Source organism: Xenopus laevis, chromosome 9_10L (genome assembly GCF_017654675.1).
Source record: "Xenopus laevis strain J_2021 chromosome 9_10L, Xenopus_laevis_v10.1, whole genome shotgun sequence".
NCBI classification, from domain to species: domain Eukaryota; kingdom Metazoa; phylum Chordata; class Amphibia; order Anura; family Pipidae; genus Xenopus; species Xenopus laevis.
Genome location: NC_054387.1, coordinates 93,690,529 through 93,707,368, shown reverse-complemented (window position 1 = coordinate 93,707,368; position 16,840 = coordinate 93,690,529).

Here is a 16,840-nt window from a genome sequence, read left to right as displayed (position 1 = left end):
AAAATCCAACTGATTTGGAAAGCCTTATGTCTCTCGAACGTGCCAATACCAGATATGTATAGTTTTAGGGAGATTTAGGATTTCTGTACAGCAAAAACTCCCGGCAGTATATTACCGAATTTTGAAAGCACTAAGGCAGAAAACGGCATGCTTTAGATTCCAAGGCAAAAAATCCTGAAACCGTAGGTTTACCCCACAAAACCATACATTTTTGAAAAGTACACATTCTGCCGATTACAAAATGGGTAACTATGTCTCTCTACTCCCAACTACCAAACATAAAAGCTTGTCTGAAAATAGCGGTTTTTCAAAAAAAAATTCAAAATTCTGAAAAATCATTTCAAAGGTTTTATTTTGCTGCTCCGCATATCCCAAACTATATTAGGTACCAAGAAAAAGCACCTGAAATATGATTGCCAGGGGTCCACTGAACAGTTTGATACCCATTATGCATAGGTTTACCAAAGTATCTGGCATTTAGAGACACCAATATGAAGTTAGCACATCCAAATTGATCAGGACTTTACTTCAGCTACTGAGAAATCAACACATTGACTGCATTTTTTGTGGGGTAAAAACACAGAAATATATGTTTACCCCCCAAACCCATATATTTTTGGAAAGTACACATTCTACTGAATCTAAAATGGGTACCCATGCCTTTCTGCTCCAAACTACTGAGTCGCAAGGCTTTCCCAAAATTGTCGGTTTTGGTGAAATATCTGAAAATTGCTTCAAACCTTCAACTTCCCAGCACCATATCGCCCATGTATCATTACGTACTAAGAAAAAGCACCCTAAATATGATTGCCAGGGTTCCTCTGAACATTTTGGTGGTCATTGTTCATAAGTTTACCAAAGTATCTGGCATTTAGAGGCCCCAAAATGAAGTTGAAGTTAACGCATACAAACAGTCCCGTGGGTAACTTCAGCTAATGAAAGATCAACACATTGACTGCATTTTTGTGGGGTAAAAACACAGAAATATATGTTTACCCCCCAAAACCCATATATTTTTGGAAAATACACATTCTACCGAATCTAAAATGGGTACCCATGCCTTTCTGCTCCAAACTACTGAGTCGCAAGGCTTTCCCAAAATTATCGGTTTTGGTGAAATATCTGAAAATTGCCTCAAAGCTTCAACTTCTCAGCACCATATCACCCATGTATCGTTACGCACCAAGAAAAAGCACCCTAAATATGATTGCCAGGGTTCCTCCAAACAATTTGGTGGCCATTGTTCATAGGTTTACCAAAGTATCTGGCATTTAGAGGCCTCAAAATGAAGTTAGCGCATACAAATAGTCCTGTGGGTAACTTCATCTAATGAAAAATCAACACATTGACTGCATTTTTGTGGGGTAAAAACACAGAAATATATGTTTACCCCCCAAACCCATATATTTTTGGAAAGTACACATTCTACTGAATCTAAAATGGGTACCCATGCCTTTCTGCTCCAAACTACTGAGTCGCAAGGCTTTCCCAAAGTTGTCGGTTTTGCTGAAATATCTGAAAATTGCCTCAAAGCTTCAACTTCCCAGCACCATATCACCCATGTGTCATTACGTACTAAGAAAAAGCACCCTAAATATGATTGCCAGGGTTCCTCTGAAGATTTTGGTGGCCATTGTTCATAAGTTTACCAAAGTATCTGGCATTTAGAGGCCCCAAAATGAAGTTAGCGCATACAAACAGTCCCGTGGGTAACTTCATCTAATGAAAAATCAACACATTGACTGCATTTTTGTTGGGTAAAAACACAGAAATATATGTTTACCCCCCAAACCCATATATTTTTGGAAAGTACACATTCTACTGAATCTAAAATGGGTACCCATGCCTTTCTGCTCCAAACTACTGAGTCGCAAGGCTTTCCCAAAGTTGTCGGTTTTGGTGAAATATCTGAAAATTGCCTCAAAGCTTCAACTTCCCAGCACCATATCACCCATGTGTCATTACGTACTAAGAAAAAGCACCCTAAATATGATTGCCAGGGTTCCTCTGAAGATTTTGGTGGCCATTTTTCATAAGTTTACCAAAGTATCTGGCATTTAGAGGCCCCAAAATGAAGTTAGCGCATACAAACAGTCCCGTGGGTAACTTCAGCTAATGAAAAATCAACACATTGACTGCATTTTTGTGGGGTAAAAACACAGAAATATATGTTTACCCCCCAAAACCCATATATTTTTGGAAAGTACACATTCTACAGAATCTAAAATGGGTACCCATGCCTTTCTGCTCCAAACTACTGAGTCGCAAGGCTTTGCCACAATTGTCGGTTTTGGTGAAATATCTGAAAATTGCCTCAAAGCTTCAACTTCTCAGCACCATATCACCCATGTATCGTTATGCACCAAGAAAAAGCACCCTAAATATGATTGCCAGGGTTCCTCCGAACAATTTGGTGGCCATTGTTCATAGGTTTACCAAAGTATCTGGCATTTAGAGGCCTCAAAATGAAGTTAGCGCATACAAATAGTCCTGTGGGTAACTTCATCTAATGAAAAATCAACACATTGACTGCATTTTTGTGGGGTAAAAACACAGAAATATATGTTTACCCCCCAAACCCATATATTTTTGGAAAGTACACATTCTACTGAATCTAAAATGGGTACCCATGCCTTTCTGCTCCAAACTACTGAGTCGCAAGGCTTTCCCAAAGTTGTCGGTTTTGCTGAAATATCTGAAAATTGCCTCAAAGCTTCAACTTCCCAGCACCATATCACCCATGTGTCATTACTTACTAAGAAAAAAGCACCCTAAATATGATTGCCAGGGTTCCTCTGAACATTTTGGTGGCCATTGTTCATAAGTTTACCAAAGTATCTGGCATTTAGAGGCCCCAAAATGAAGTTAGCGCATACAAACAGTCCCGTGGGTAACTTCATCTAATGAAAAATCAACACATTGACTGCATTTTTGTGGGGTAAAAACACAGAAATATATGTTTACCCCCCAAACCCATATATTTTTGGAAAGTACACATTCTACTGAATCTAAAATGGGTACCCATGCCTTTCTGCTCCAAACTACTGAGTCGCAAGGCTTTCCCAAAGTTGTCGGTTTTGGTGAAATATCTGAAAATTGCCTCAAAGCTTCAACTTCCCAGCACCATATCACCCATGTGTCATTACGTACTAAGAAAAAGCACCCTAAATATGATTGCCAGGGTTCCTCTGAACATTTTGGTGGCCATTTTTCATAAGTTTACCAAAGTATCTGGCATTTAGAGGCCCCAAAATGAAGTTAGCGCATACAAACAGTCCCGTGGGTAACTTCAGCTAATGAAAAATCAACACATTGACTGCATTTTTGTGGGGTAAAAACACAGAAATATATGTTTACCCCCCAAAACCCATATATTTTTGGAAAGTACACATTCTACAGAATCTAAAATGGGTACCCATGCCTTTCTGCTCCAAACTACTGAGTCGCAAGGCTTTGCCACAATTGTCGGTTTTGGTGAAATATCTGAAAATTGCCTCAAAGCTTCAACTTCTCAGCACCATATCACCCATGTATCGTTATGCACCAAGAAAAAGCACCCTAAATATGATTGCCAGGGTTCCTCCGAACAGTTTGGTGGCCATTGTTCATAGGTTTACCAAAGTATCTGGCATTTAGAGGCCCCAAAATGAAGTTAGTGCATACAAATAGTCCTGTGGGTAACTTCAGCTAATGAAAGATCAACACATTGACTGCATTTTTGTGGGGTAAAAACACAGAAATATATGTTTACCCCCCAAACCCATACATTTTTGGAAAGTACACATTCTACAGAATCTAAAATGGGTACCCATGCCTTATTGCTCCAAACTACTGAGTCGCCAGGCTTTCCCAAAGTTGTCGGTTTTGGTGAAATATCTGAAAATTGCCTCAAAGCTTCAACTTCCCAGTACCATATCACCCATGTGTCATTACGTACTAAGAAAAAGCACCCTAAATATGATTGCCAGGGTTCCTCTGAACATTTTGGTGGCCATTGTTCATAAGTTTACCAAAGTATCTGGCATTTAGAGGCCCCAAAATGAAGTTAGCGCATACAAACAGTCCCGTGGGTAACTTCAGCTAATGAAAAATCAACACATTGACTGCATTTTTGTGGGGTAAAAACACAGAAATATATGTTTACCCCCCAAAACCCATATATTTTTGGAAAGTACACATTCTACAGAATCTAAAATGGGTACCCATGCCTTTCTGCTCCAAACTACTGAGTCGCAAGGCTTTCCCACAATTATCGGTTTTGGTGAAATATCTGAAAATTGCCTCAAAGCTTCAACTTCTCAGCACCATATCACCCATGTATCGTTATGCACCAAGAAAAAGCACCCTAAATATGATTGCCAGGGTTCCTCCGAACAGTTTGGTGGCCATTGTTCATAGGTTTACCAAAGTATCTGGCATTTAGAGGCCCCAAAATGAAGTTAGCGCATACAAATAGTCCTGTGGGTAACTTCAGCTAATGAAAGATCAACACATTGACTGCATTTTTGTGGGGTAAAAACACAGAAATATATGTTTACCCCCCAAACCCATACATTTTTGGAAAGTACACATTCTACAGAATCTAAAATGGGTACCCATGCCTTATTGCTCCAAACTACCGAGTCGCAAGGCTTTCCCAAAGTTGCCGGTTTTGGTGAAATATCTGAAAATTGCCTCAAAGCTTCAACTTCCCAGCACCATATCACCCATGTGTCATTACGTACTAAGAAAAAGCACCCTAAATATGATTGCCAGGGTTCCTCTGAACATTTTGGTGGCCATTGTTCATAAGTTTACCAAAGTATCTGGCATTTAGAGGCCCCAAAATGAAGTTAGCGCATACAAACAGTCCCGTGGGTAACTTCAGCTAATGAAAAATCAACACATTGACTGCATTTTTGCGGGGTAAAAACACAGAAATATATGTTTACCCCCCAAACCCATATATTTTTGGAAAGTACACATTCTACGGAATCTAAAATGGGTACCCATGCCTTTCTGCTCCAAACTACTGAGTCGCAAGGCTTTGCCAAATTTGGCGGTTTTGGTGAAATATCTGGAAATTGCCTCAAAGCTTCAACTTTCCAGCATCGTATTGTCCATGTATCATTACCAGCATAAAGCATCCTAAATATAAACATAGGGGTCTACTAAACAGTTTGATGCCCAATATGCATAGATATACCAAACTATGTGGCGCACAGAGACCCCCAAATGACAATATGTATAGACATTTTCACGGCTGACGCGCTGGCTGCTGCAATATAACCACTCGGTGTGTGTATTATGCGACATTAGACCCCCCTAACAGTACAGAGACCCCAGAAAACCATATATTTTCAGAAAGTACACATTCTGACGAATCCAATATGGGTAAATATGTGTTCCTACTGCAAACTGCCAAACTGCAAAGCAATGCTGAACATAACGGTTTTTATCAAATTTCTGAAAATTGTCACAAAGCTTGAATTTTACCCCATTATATGCCCCACATTTCGTAACTTATCAGCATAAAACATCCTAAATATGAACGCCAGGGGTCTACTAAACACTTTGATGCCCAATATGCATAGATAAACCAAACTATGTGGCGCACAGAGACCCCCAAATGACAATAGTGTATATACATTTTCACGGCTGACGCGCGCTGGCTGCTGCAATATGAGCACCTGGTGTGTGTAATATGCGACATTAGACCCCCTAACAGTACAGAGACCCCAGAAAACCATATATTTTCAGAAAGTACACATTCTGACGAATCCAATATGGGTAAATATGTGTTCCTACTGCAAACTGCCAAACTGCAAAGCAATGCTGAACGTAACGGTTTTTATCAAATTTCTGAAAATCGTCACAAAGCTTGAATTTTACCCCATTATATGCCCCACATTTCGTAACTTATCAGCATAAAACATCCTAAATATGAACGCCAGGGGTCTACTGAACACTTTGATGCCCAGTATGCATAGATATACCAAACTATGTGGCGCACAGAGACCCCCAAATGACAATAGTGTATATACATTTTCACGGCTGACGCACTGGCAGCTGCAATATAAGCACCTGGTGTGTGTATTATGCAACATTAGACCCCCCTAACAGTACAGAGACCCCAGAAAACCATATATTTTCAGAAAGTACACATTCTGACGAATCCAATATGGGTAAATAAGTGTTTCTACTGCAAACTGCCAAACTGCAAAGCAATGCTGAACATAACGGTTTTTATCAAATTTCTGAAAATTGTCAGAAAGCTTGAATTTTACCCCATTATATGCCACACATTTCGTAACGTATCAGCATAAAACATCCTAAATATGAACGCCAGGGGTCTACTGAACACTTTGATGCCCAATATGCATAGATATACTAAACTATGTGGCGCACAGAGACCCCCAAATGACAATAGTGTATATACATTTTCACGGCTGACGCGCTGGCTGCTGCAATATGAGCACCTGGTGTGTGTATTATGCGACATTAGACCCCCCTAAAAGTACAGAGACCCCAGAAAACCATATATTTTCAGAAAGTACACATTCTGACGAATCCAATATGGGTAAATAAGTGTTTCTACTGCAAACTGCCAGACTGCAAATCAATGCTGAACGTAACCGTTTTTATCAAATTTCTGAAAATCGTCACAAAGCTTGAATTTTACCCCATTATATGCCCCACATTTCGTAACTTATCAGCATAAAACATCCTAAATATGAACGCCAGGGGTCTACTGAACACTTTGATGCCCAATATGCATAGATATACCAAACTATGTGGCGCACAGAGACCCCCAAATGACAATAGTGTATATACATTTTCACGGCTGACGCGCTGGCTGCTGCAATATAAGCACCTGGTGTGTGTATTATGCGACATTAGACCCCCCTAACAGTACAGAGACCCCAGAAAACCATATATTTTCAGAAAGTACACATTCTGACGAATCCAATATGGGTAAATGTGTGTTTCTACTGCAAACTGCCAAACTGCAAAGCAATGCTGAACATAACGGTTTTTATCAAATTTTTGAAAATCGTCAGAAAGATTGAATTTTACCCCATTATATGCCCCACATTTCGTAACGTTTCAGCATAAAACATCCTAAATATGAACGCCAGGGGTCTACTGAACACTTTGATGCCCAATATGCATAGATATACCAAACTATGCGGCGCACAGAGACCACCAAATGACAATAGTGTATATACATTTTCACGGCTGACGCGCTGGCTGCTGCAATATAAGCACCTGGTGTGTGTAATATGCGACATTAGACCACCTAACAGTACAGAGACCCCAGAAAACCATATATTTTCAGAAAGTACACATTCTGACGAATCCAATATGGGTAAATATGTGTTTCTACTGCAAACTGCCAAACTGCAAAGCAATGCTGAACATAACGGTTTTTATCAAATTTCTGAAAATTGTCAGAAAGATTGAATTTTACCCCATTATATGCCCCACATTTCGTAACGTATCAGCATAAAACATCCTAAATATGAACGCCAGAGGTCTACTGAACACTTTGATGCCCAATATGCATAGATATACCAAACTATGTGGCGCACAGAGACCCCCAAATGACAATAGTGTATATACATTTTCACAGCTGACGCGCTGGCTGCTGCAATATAAGCACCTGGTGTGTGTATTATGCGACATTAGACCCCCCTAACAGTACAGAGACCCCAGAAAACCATATATTTTCAGAAAGTACACATTCTGACGAATCCAATATGGGTAAATAAGTGTTTCTACTGCAAACTGCCAAACTGCAAAGCAATGCTGAACATAACGGTTTTTATCAAATTTCTGAAAATTGTCAGAAAGCTTGAATTTTACCCCATTATATGCCCCACATTTTGTAACGTATCAGCATAAAACATCCTAAATATGAACGCCAGAGGTCTACTGAACACTTTGATGCCCAATATGCATAGATATACCAAACTATGTGGCGCACAGAGACCCCCAAATGGATATATAGTAGATAAAATTTACAAGGCAAAACAAAATAAGGCAGTAAAGGGTGAAATGCAAAAAAATCCAATAAAACCACAAAAATCAATGTTTTTTTCCAGACTAGTGTTATCGGCCGTCAGAATCACAGTTTGAATATTTTAGATGGGCCAAACAGGTTATACGGCTAGAAAAAAGTGAACACAATATATGCAGAGCTGAAAATGCAATAAAATGGCTAAAAATTCAATAAAATGGCTAAAAATGCACCAAAATACCCAAAATTGCAATATAATCACCGAAATAACATACAAAAGGTATTGCACAGTACGGTTAGCGAATACGCTATGCGTAATGGCAATAAAACATTTTTTCAGCCAAAAAAAGAAACGATGCGATAAGAAAAAAAAAAAAAAAGCCACAATGCCATGTATGTGCGTGTGCGTGTGTACAAATGGTAAATTACATGTTATGTGCGCGTGTGTGCGTGTGCACATGTGTGTAAGTGCAGTGAGTGTAAGTGACCCCCCCCCAATCCCCAAAAATGTATGTGTAAGTGTGAATCTAAGTGTGTATTACTGTAATAAGTGTGTGTTGGTGTGTTTGTGTGTGTAATTGTTGCACTAACCTGAAAAAGTCGCTGGAGACTGTTGCAGGCGATCAGGAAGAGCCCCTGGAAGACATCTGCCTCGTGGTTCCTGTCTGTGTGCTGTGGGGGCGGAGATCGTCGATCCGGTGTAGGCTGCAGCAGCAGGACACGTAAGTAACACGTGCCTGCTGCTGTTTTTGGGCCCCTGGGCGATCGCGCCCCAGGGGCCACTCGATCCCCTGCTCTGCTCGTTGCCTAGGGGCAGGGGATCGAGCAGGAACGGAGCGAGCGGCTCTAACAGCCGCTCCTCCGCTCCTGAACCAGGAAATGCTGCAGAACGTAGAATCTACGTTCTGTGGCATTTCAAGTACCTTTGCCACAGAACGTAGATTCTACGATCTGTGGCATTTAAAAGGTTAAAGGAGTGGTTCACCTTCAAGTTAACTTTTAATATGTTATAGAATGGCCAATTCTAAGCATTTTTTTACTTCATTGTTTTTTTTGTGTTTTTTTTTGTTCTGATTCTTTCCAGATTTCAAATGGGGGTCACTGGCGCTATCTTAAAGAGATACTGACACCTGAAATTAAACTTTTTTTTACATCTATTATAATATTGGCTTTGCAAGCTACTTCTAACTTTGCCATAAAGTATTTGCATGATGCTTTTACATTACCTGTCTGATCCCCCATGTTCCTGTATGAGGGGGCGGCCATATTTGTGCAGCAGGAGTCCGTTAGCATTAGAAACTGTATCAGGCTGAGATGGGACAGTCAGGTTGGCAAAGTCAGAGTGTCAGAGAGTCAGGCTTAGGAACTTCAACTACCGGTAACAATTATATACAAAAACAAACCTCTCAGCAACAAATGATCAACATGACCTATAGGTAACATTTAATGTACATTCATATGCTAAAATTCATTTTTTTAGTGTCAGTATCACTTTAAATGAAATGCTCTGTAAGGCTACACATTTATTGTTATTGCTACTTTTATTACTCTTCTTTCTATTCAGGGCCTTGCCTATTCATATTCCAGTCTCTTATTCAAATCAATGCATAGTTGCTAGGGTAATAGCAACCAGATTGCTGAAATTGCAAACTGGAGAGCTGCTATATAAAAAGCTTAATAACTCGAAAACTACAAATAATAAAAAATTAAACCCAACAGCAAATAGTCTCAGAATATCACTCTCTACATTATAATAAAAGTTAATGTAAAGGTGAACAACCCCTTTACGCACCTCTCCTCCTGTTTACAGGGAACATTCACAACAATATTAATGGAAGGTGCTGTAAGATGATTCCCATGCATGGGAGGCTGAAATTTTTAGTATCACGTCTCTGCCATGTATCTTTATGCAAGATCCCCACCAATGTACATTTTCCAATGAGTCATGTTGTCAATTCCGGTCAAACAACACAAACAAGAAATGATATAATGGATCATCCACCACAGAACACCCCACTAATATTCCTCTCTCTGCACTGCATGCAACCTTCATTCTGAGGAAGTAATTGAATTGCACACACTTCCGCCGGATCATGAATCTCTTTAAACATAGAAAGAAAGCATACTTTGCAGACATGTTCAGGCACAGGAACTGACTTTCAGTTTGAACTATCTGGCTTAACATGGCGAAGTGCAGGCCAGATCTCTCTCTTTGTAAACAATTCCTTTACAAATTCCTCCCTGCCGATAGCCAGGGAGGAGAAATCGTGCGCTGCATGATGAATCATCGCCCTGTCGCCGTTTTTGAAGAGGAGCGCAATCGCAGAATCGGAAATATTTTTTAATAAAGACTTTGTGAATTTAAAGTTAAATGTGTCTTGGTGGTTTTTTTTAAAAACATTTTTTATGTTACTGGTCCTTTAAGGCTCAGATTCGACTAAACTCGAACCAGGTTTTTTCTGTGAAAAAAAATGTAAATGTTAGGTAGGCTATTATCATCTTCAAATGGGTCACTGGACCTCTGCTATTGACTTCTACATGAACTCGGCAAGTTTTAGGTGGCGAATAGTCAGATTTGAGTTGTTCCCAGGGTCCAGGTATGATAAATATCGAATTCGAGTTTGGATTATTCCCAACTCGAATTTGTGAGTTTTGACCAAAAATTCAAATTTAAATTTGAACCTTAATAAATCTGCCCCTAAGTGTATTAACACTAAATTAAAACTGATCTGTCTCTTAGCTAACCAGATGGGCAACTTGTCCGGATCCCTCAGCAAGACTTGACATTTCATGGATGTAATGACTTTGCCAACATTATTTTGTGTCATTGGCAAAAATGTTTATTTTGCTTTCAATTTGCCCGACAAGTCATTAATAAACACATTAAATAAATTGCACTGGATACAGAAATCTGGCACCCCACTAAGAACCCTATGACAAGTATATACTATTGACAACCACCCTTTGTAAACAATCCTTCCATGTACAAACAACATTAACAAGACCAACCTAACTTTGGAGAACAAATTGTTTATGTGGTAATGTATCACAAGCTGTGCCAAAATCAAAGTAGATCACAGCTACTGCAACCCCTCTATCCAAGTTCTCACTTCATAATATATATATAGATATATATATATATATATATAAAATGTGTTTCCCATGATCTTAACAATTAACTTACCCACTACAGATGTCAAATTTATAGGTCTATAAATGCCACGTCAAGATTGTAATCTCTTTTTATAAAGACTGTAATTGCATCAACTTTCCTTCAATCCATTGGTACCATACCATACTTGCTAAAACTGGACTAAACTCTAAGAACTGATATACTGAAATGTTTTGGAATTAATATTTGCATGCAAAGTAATCAGTTCCTTGTTTTCTAGTTTTGCCTTCTTGCTTGCTGCTTTATAACACATGCGCTAACAGAATAAAGGAGGTGGAAGCACAAATTTAGCAGTGCTCTCTATGGAACTATATGAACTCTGCTAAATACATTGATGTCTCACAATTCATACGTGACTCCATGCTCTAAATCGCAGTTCCAATGGCACTCTGTGCACGACAGACAATTTTAGCTTTTTCATTTTAAATGAATTATTTGATGAAATTGATGTTTTGTATGAATTTGTTGTGATTTAAATTTTGGTAATTTTTAGGCTGGATTGAGTACTGAGCAAAGTAGCAGCCTAACCAATTTAAGCCTATTCTCTTAATTTATAAGAAGGGGTCTGTAGCATGCTTCTGCATTTTACAATCTCTAAAAATTCCAAGTCAAAAGGTTTCAGTCCTCTTATTTTACACCTCAAGTTCTGGACTTTATACTGGATTAATGCTTGAAAACACACACAGCCCTGAACCTTCAGCTAATGGAGCAAATTAAAACTCTATCATAGTAGAGCAGGCAGTCAAAGAGCACCCTTCCAGAGAGATGTGTAGAAGAATTATAATTTATTTGGTACACATTGAAGTAGCCTAGGCTAGGCTACTTCCATGTGTACCAAATAAATTATAATTCTTCTACATGTCTGTTTGGAGAAAAGCTCTTTGAGTGTCTGCTCTACTACTACACGTCTTGGAGCAGGGAACCTAGAAATGAGAACTGAAGCATGTTGGTGGGCTGAGAGCTGCACTGCATTATGACTGTTGTAAAAGATTAAAAAAAACCCTACCGAATATCCTTTACACAAAGTGATATTTGTAGAAAAGTAAAGTTATTAAGGGAATGTTATTATCAGGGGTTTACCAAGTTTTGCCTTGTCTTACTGGCAAGCATTCCATGTGTGTTTGTTTGTGTGTGACTGTGAATTAACACTACCCTTTCCAGTTTGTGTTATATGACGACACTTGAACTTTGGGGCAGGTACAGTGCTTATTTAAGGATGCCAAACACTTATATCTGATGTTGAGTTATTACTGATCCATCCTGCTGCCTGTAGCTCACCACAAATCTCACTGCATGACTCCAAGCTTACATGCCTTTTCTCCTATTCTTTTCCCGTTGTCACTCTCAGAAACCTAGAATAGAGGGAAATGTAGGAAAAAGCTTCTGTTCTCATTTGACCACTAGTCACTGGGGAGGAAAGCAAAGATGTTGCTACCCTAGACCTTAATGCTCAGCAATTTACAGCCTTAAATATTTAGATGATTTGGCAATTCCTGTAATCAGTTCAGTTGCAATTTTTCATTCAACGTTTCAGCATTGCATACCTCCCAACATTTTAGAAATAAAAAGAGGGAGAAAAGAGTTGCCATGCGTAGCACTGCAATTTTTTTTACAACGCCCATTATGTGGCCACACCCCCTAGGTTATGGAAGTTTGAACACATTTCTGTGTTTTTTTTCAGTTATTACAGTTTTGCTAATGAAGATGAATTGCCCTTTAAACTAAGCTATGAGTCTAACTTTTCCCAAGGGACCTGTTATCTTATATTGTTACAATTACTTATTTGCTTATCTCGAAATTGTTACAAAAGTAACTGCTGCTGTGGCTGTTCTGGGCTCTCTGCCAAAAGCCAATTAAGTTAGAAACTTTTTTTCTTTTTCTGGCTGTTCAGTGCAGTTCAGAGAAAGACAGGACTTTCCAGTACAAATGAGGGACTGCGGGTTGAGCTGTCAAAAGAGGGACTGTCCCTCTAAAAACGGGACAGTTGGGAGGTATGCCATTGAACCGATTTTGGATTGTTTCTCAGTATACTGGGGTGGTCCATCCATGTTTGCATAATAAAAAAAAAAAAAAATTTATTTGTAAATGTATTTGCAATTGAAAGGAGTGTTTATCCCTGACTCTTAAAGCAACGCAACGTTTTCTCTTGGGTCTTTTAATCTGCTATAATCAGATGGTGCAAAATAGTTTTAGGATTAAGACCCAGGAGATCAGACAATGTAAACAGTCAGATATATGTAGATTTTAATATCCACTACATTTCCAAATAACTTTAAAACTGCTGCTGAATAATTTGTAAAAAATATATTTAGGATAATTGCTTAGAATTACATTTTCTTTTAATATTAAAAAAAAAAACAGTTTTCGTGTGTAGGACCCCTTTAAAATTATGTGAAAATGTATTTGTGGATTATTTCTTAATGTATTTTTAAAGAAAACAACTATTATGGCTATCCTTAACTTGAGAGTTGTTGAGCATGCACTCAAAACGGACAACACAGTCTAGCCTTGCTTGCATATAGACAGAAAGCAAAAGAAGAAGAATGAACCAAGTGTGTGAATTTATCACTGGCTCCCACACAGTTGTTTTCCATGGAACAATTCCGCCTTGTGCTTTTTCTGATTTAATTTGTTCTTCTTTGTTTGGCAGCGAACAGAATCCCCACAGTCCTAGCTGAAGGTATTAAAGAAATATTAAATGAATGATGTAATGGTAAAAGCAGTAGAATACAATGTAAAGAAGTCTTAAAATATTAAGTATATGTAATAATATATAATGTATAAAATATATTTTGTCAAACAAGTAAAATTGGTTATTATTAATAATAATTATTATAATAATGCATGTTTCACTTTTCTATACTTTTAAATTATGAGGAGTAATATACATATTTGTGAGATGGACTTTGTGGCACTTCCATGACATTGCTTATATAATTATAAGATTTAGACTGTGACATTTAGCTAAAAAAAGAAAGTTGCTTCACAGCGAGTTTTCTATAATGCCCTTCACCAAGCATTTAAAAAATGCCTATAGTTTTGGAGGATAATCCGCTCATTGCACTTCTAAAGAATGGTCACTCAAAGGGACAGATTTATCAAGGGTCTAATTGAAAATTCGAAGTTTTCCAGTTTTTTATATGGTTAAAATTGTCAAATTCAACTAGGAAGTTAAACAAATTCGAGTCGAGTTTTTTTTAAAAAAATTTGAATTTGATTTTCGAGATTTATCATACTATAAGCAAGGAGGCTTTTTAACCTTAAAGGAGAAGCAAACCCAAAAGTTAAAAAAACCCTACTCCTATACCCTACATAGATCCCTTCCCCCCAGCCTAAGTGTTACCCCGGGCAAATGCCCCTAATGTTTTACTTACCCCTCCATGCAGATTTTGTCCAGCGGAGTTCATGGGCGCCATCTTCTTCTCTTCGGTAATCTTCGGCATGAGATGGGCGGCACATGCGCAGTTGGAGCAATTTTCAGATTCATGACAACTGCACATCCGTCGAAACTCAAGAAAATTGTGAAGCGCCGATCTCATTCCGAAGATTACTGAAGCGGCTGAAGATGGCGCCCGTGAAATCCGATGCCTGAATCTGCACCAAGGGGTAAAACGTTACGGGCATTTGCCTGGGTAACACTTAGGCTGGGGGAGGAGGGAGGGGGGTATGGTTTTTTTAACTTTTGGGTTTGCTTCTTCTTTAAACTGGAAAGCCACAGAGGACCCATTAGCTACGCAATGGGTTAAACAAATTAATGAGTTGTACATTACAGAATAATAATAGCTTGTAGAAGGGGACAAAGTAATAAACAGGCGTTGGTCTGATCACTGTGGATTGCTAAGTATCCCCACTCAGAAGCACTCTGTCTGTAGAAACTACTCAAGGGTACCTGCTACGTAATGGAATGTACATTTTGAAAATGTGCTGAAAAAGTCTACCTCGGCTTATACTTGAGTCAGTATAAATATATACCTAGCTGATCGACGCGAATGGCTGCGCTTCTGACCGGAGTCCAGTGCCCCTGATCGCCGGGTTCCCCATGGCGCGTTGTGAGTGATGTCATCGGCTGTGCATTACATGTGACATCACCGACCAGCGCACCCTTGTTTTCCACTCGATTAGCCCTGCACACACTCCCAGTTAAGCCCTGCGCCCCACTCACAGTCTTATATAACAGCCAACCTACTGCATGTCAACAGTTGCTGAAACAAAACTCCCAGCATCCTGTCGCTGGGTTCTAGTATTCTACTTGTTAAACATTGATATATTATCTTTAATTGTACTGCTGACAACTTTCCCTGCTATTTCACCTATCCCACAGTGCTTACCTTGGCTTTTTGGCATAAAACAATGCAGATTTTTTGAGCATTCACTTGCTCTTTCAGCTAAAAACTGCTGCCGAGGTGGCTTATATTCGGGTCTGCTTATACTTGAGTATATACAAAGGCCACCGACTTGATTGATAAGTATGGATAGAACGGTTATCACCCCTTGTTTGATGTGTTGAAAACCTCACCTGTATGTATTTTTTATTCTCAATAAACTCTACCTGAACAAAAAAAAAATGAAAGATTTTATTAAACTCCTGTGGCATCCCCCCATATGCAATAAAAGGCACAAAGTTTGCCCAGGAGCAGTAACCCATAACAACCAATAAGATGTTTGCTTTTAAAGGGGTAGTTCACCTTTAAGTTACATTTTAGTATGTTGTAGTATGGCTAATTCTAAGCATCTTTTCAGTTGGTCTTCATTTTTTCTTCGGACTCTCCTGTTTTCAAATGGGGGTCACTGACTCCATCTAAAAGCAAATGTCCTCTAAAGCTACAAATGTATTGTTATTGCTATTAAGGCATTTTCATATTTCAATCTGTTGTTCAAATCAGTGCATGGTTGCTAGGGTAACTTAGACCCTAGCAACCACATTGCTGACATTGCAAACTGGAGCTCTTGAATAAAAAGCTAAATAACTCAAAAACCACAAATAATAAAAAATTAAAACCAACTGCAAATTGTCTCAGAATGTCATCTCTACATCATACTAAAAATTTAAAGTATGAACAACCCCTTTAAACAGGTGACTTGGAAATGCTACCTTCTCTTTGGTTGCTATAGGTCAGGGCTGCCCAACTGGCAGTCCGCGGCCCGCAACCCAACACGAAAGTCTGCCTGCTGTGTCTGCTTACCATGTGTAAACTTTAATAGGTATTACTACAGAGATTAACTGGCTCCCGCATTGTTTAAACCTCAAATTGAGACTAATCCCCTGTATTGTTCACACTTGTAATCCCACTGCATTGTTCACACTTGTGACACCTCTATTGTTCACACCCTAAAGATCTGTAATATTCACTCCTAAAACCCAGACTAAAACTGCTCTCATTTTTCACCTGTTCAGACTCATACAAACTGCTGAAGGGGCACTAGCACTGTGTCACTGTATGTAGTACATCTAAGAGTGGTCCTGACAAATTTTCCTGTCTCCTTCTCTGTTCTGCCCTATGCTCCCCGGCTGTGCCATACTCTGCCTTCCCTATGCTCCCTGTGTGTGTCATACTCTGCCTGCCCTATTCTTCTTGGGTTGTGTCACACACTTCCTTCCCTATGCATTTATTACCTATTGATGTAGTTGCACTCGTACCTCTATACAAAATTGAAGTCCAGTAGAATTG